Genomic DNA, 4,066 nt, shown 5'->3' with positions numbered 1-4,066 from the left:
TAGAAAATCGAAATGGGTCGACCTAGCAAAATAGAATGTGCATAGACAAAATATCCCCCGCGAGAAGTGCATCAAAATGGCGCAATGATGCGCTAATTGTGTCCTGGGCAGCGACTAGGAAGCACTGCCAGCAGCCAACCATTTATTTGTAGCTAGCGGTACTAAAAGCATTTTTCATTCTAATTTCTAATTTCAACTTTTAAATGGGATTTATCGATGCTCAAATTATTAAATATTTCTCTTTCATTAACTTTCACCAAATTTGAACAAATCGAAATTTATCAAAAAAAAAAAGAAGCGAAATACAATTTCCAACAAATATGAATAACAATAAGCATTCTATTAAAAGTTGAAACCCCCACTAAAGTGTTTAAAAACAAACAACTAAACTACTACTTTTGAAGTTTATGGCGAAAAAATTGTCACACAAATAATTTATAATCTGTGCAAAATTCTCAAACGTATGCCAGCAGCCGAAGTTAGGAATTTGGCGAGCAAACTGTTTTATACCTACCCATATCGTATGTTATTCAGTCATCCTTGGCGCACATTGCCGGCTGTTTTCCTTTTACTTACTAAGGCGCTGATTGCCGCAATAAAAGTTGTGGAAAAGAAAATTAGTAAACAAAAAAAAAGTGATAGGAAAAATGTAAGCAGTTAAAATGGGAAATGGTAAACATTGAAGCGCCAAATGCTTATCCTTTTTCTAAGAGAATTTCTCTTGTAAGCGGCTGATTCGCCAGCTGCAGGGACTATACAGAGCGGTCGAGCTACTGGCTGTTGCTGTAAGTGCGAGGCTATTTGTATTAATTTGTTTTTGTTATTTGTGGCTATTGTGTTGGGGGAAAGATGTCTTAAAACTTAGCCAGAAAAAAAAACAGGACAAAGAAAATAGTTGAAAAAAATACCTTTGCAAGGTTCCAAAAAAAACACACTCCTCTGTGTTAAAAACACGTTGATAACAACAACAAGCATTTTGCTATCGCCGCTACTAGCAGCTAGCCAAAGGACACAAAGGCAAACAGCAAGGCAAGTAAAAGCTATCGAGCGATTCGTGTGAATTCTTCAGCATCATTGAGCGCCTTAAATCGATGCGGATGGATGGTGGCGGCGAAATTGGCTTTCATGACACTCGAATAGACGTTTACGTACTAATGTTTGTGAATATGAGCAGAGCTGAAGAAAGCACTAAGGCAAGTAAAGTAAGCGATATGCAGCGTAGATAAAGCAAGTAGCAGCACTAGAATATGTACATAGAAGGCAGCGAGAGCAAGAGAAGCCATTTCAGTTTCTTTTTCTTTTAATATATATATCCAGTCTCCAATTGCATGGCAGTAACTGCTTCACCGACCATTTCTTTTTCACTTTTTGTATGTCTGCCTCTGCATTGGCGCTTTGAAAGCTGCTAATAAAATTGGCACCATTTTTCTTCATTCTTTTGGCCAAACTTCTTCAACCCATCGCTTTGTATTCCTTTGCCGCCTTCTCGAATTCGTGTTGGGAGTGTTGAGCCAGCTAATCTGGCAACATTGAAAAAGTAGTGAGTTTTTCTGTACTCTAACGATTAACTTACGAAAAAAATTTATTGATAAAAGGCAATGGCATATAAAATTGGCTGGGCGGCTCTTGCGGCTTTTGCTCATGTTCTAGCATGGGTCTTTTTGTTATTGTTGCCATTGTTGTTGGGCGCGCTCAATCAAAACCAAACGGAAAAAATGGCATTTAAAAAATGCAATTCAATCAGTATTAAAAACATATGTACGCTCAAATGTTGCATGCAACAAGCCTTTAATTTTAACTGACCAACCAACCAACCAGCCAGCCAGCCAGCCAAGCAGCTAACAAGTCAAGCGCCCAGCCAATCAACCAACTAAAAGCATATTTTTTTCTACTTCCATTTAATTTAAAAATATTTTAACGTTACTGTAGCGGTCTGTTACATTTCTTTTTTCGCCCCTTTTTGGTTTTTGGGTGCATTTTTGCTTTATGTTTGATTGATTACGCTTCGGTTTGGCTTGCTGAGCTCTTTTAGTGTTGATTTAACTTTGACCTCAGTTATTTTTGCAATTAAATACTGTTGCCTTTGTATGTGTACGCATATTTACGCATATATGTATGTATGTATATATGAAAACATATATATAAGTATGTGAACAAATTTTTTGTGCGAAAAAACATTTTTTTTTTAATTGCTCAAATTAAATTTTACACATTTGCATTTCAAATTCCTTCGATAATATCTGTTATTTTTGCGAATTCGAATTTACACAACAATCGGAATTCTACATAAAAAAGTATTAAAAAAAGTATGCAGTTACATACATATGTTTATATCTCAATTTTGAAATAAGACAAAGAAATTTTTTGGATACAGAAATGCGGCACCGATGCAAGGCAATACGACTCTTCAACTTTTTTTTAAATTTTTTAATGTATAATCATCCTTTCCTCAAGAAATAACGGAACAAGCATATATTTCTGTTGCAAACAAGGGTTGCTTTGCGCTCTTTTTTCACAAAGAAAACTTTAGAAACCCGTAGTAGAAAGCATAGCAAATTCCTTGAGAACTGCGTACTGCCTGAAGGATATTATATGGAGCTTTTGCTTTTCTTAAAAGCGGGATACTAAGCTTTAGCAATGAGTTTACTAAAAATTTAATTAAAATAAAAATATATTTATTCTTTTTAAAACAATGCAAATTTCGAGAAAATTAAATTTAGAAAAGAAAATTTTTAATTGGAAAAAAGAATAATAAATCAAATAAGTTTCTAAAAATTAAACCAGGCTCTCAAAAAGTATTTTTCGTTTTAACACAATAAAATCTAAAACTTTAAAAGATAACAAAATAAAACCGATAACAAAAATTTAATGACATTAAAAAACGATATTTTTCTTTTTAAAACAATTCTAAAGAAAATTAAATTTAAAAAAGAAAAAGAATTGAGGGAATTAAACTAAAATTAAAAATTAAATAAGTTCCTTAAAACTAAATGAAACTAAATAAGTATGTTTCTTCTTAAAACAAAAAATTTAAAAATTTACAAAAAATAAATAAAATAAATAAGTTTCTATAAATTTAATTACAATCAACAACAGGCATTTTTTAAACAAATTAAAAGAAAAAAAAATAATAATAAATAAATAAAAACAAGAACAAAATGCCGCCGCGCGAGGATTCAAGCCTCGTATTTCTTGAACGGCACGCCAGTGCTTTTTTTCACTCGGACGTTGCGACTGTTGCAAAAGCTCGAGCAGAATGATATATATTTACATGTAAAGGATTTGTAAGGGGCTTTTATTGTTACCCAGTCGAAAAAGAAGTAATGCATTACATACGTGATAAATAATATAATGTGTTTCTTATGCGTTCTCGATAATATTACTGCTAACTATGTAATCAGCATTCTTATGTATTCAAAAAGTTCCAAAAATTTCATATTAAAACACATTCATTTCTCGATACTAGGTAATGCAAAATTGAATGCCCCACTTTTCTTAGGACATCACCCTGGGGAAAAAATGCGTTTTCGAATGTGAAAAGGTTTGTTTTACTGATTATTTTTTCGATTACTATACATTACATTTTCCCACTGGGTAGTTATATTTTCACACATCCAAGCAACCAGCAGCGTTCTATAGAATGTTTACCTCAAAACTCATCAAGGTTGTAAAAACTTTTAGGCCGATCGCTCCGAAGCGACAATTAACATTATGGTCGCTCGTCACTAGAATACCTGGATCTTATGGGGTGACCAGTACATTAGCTTTTGCCCCAAGCTGCGAGCTTTCAGCGAATATCAAACGAGCATCAATACGTGACTTTGCCGGTCCTACGCCTTGGACATAGGTTCATTTCGAGTCCTTGTTCTCCCTAAGCTCGAATCAGCCGCAAAATCTTCTCCAGGCATAGAATGAAAAAACACACATAGGAACAGTTGATGAATGAGTAGGTGTCACTGTGCAAAATGCAACTTTTAGCTACATCAGTGTAGATCAGTGGTCGGCAAAAGTTAAACTGTGCCTGTGTTGGTGAGAACAGACAAGAAACCTTCCGAACACGTTTTTT

This window comes from Rhagoletis pomonella, unplaced genomic scaffold (genome assembly GCF_013731165.1).
Source record: "Rhagoletis pomonella isolate Grant_MI unplaced genomic scaffold, Rhpom_1.0 Rhpom_scaffold_00002, whole genome shotgun sequence".
Lineage (NCBI taxonomy): Eukaryota > Metazoa > Arthropoda > Insecta > Diptera > Tephritidae > Rhagoletis > Rhagoletis pomonella.
The sequence above is the reverse complement of the archived record's forward strand: the minus strand, read 5'-3'. Positions refer to the sequence as shown.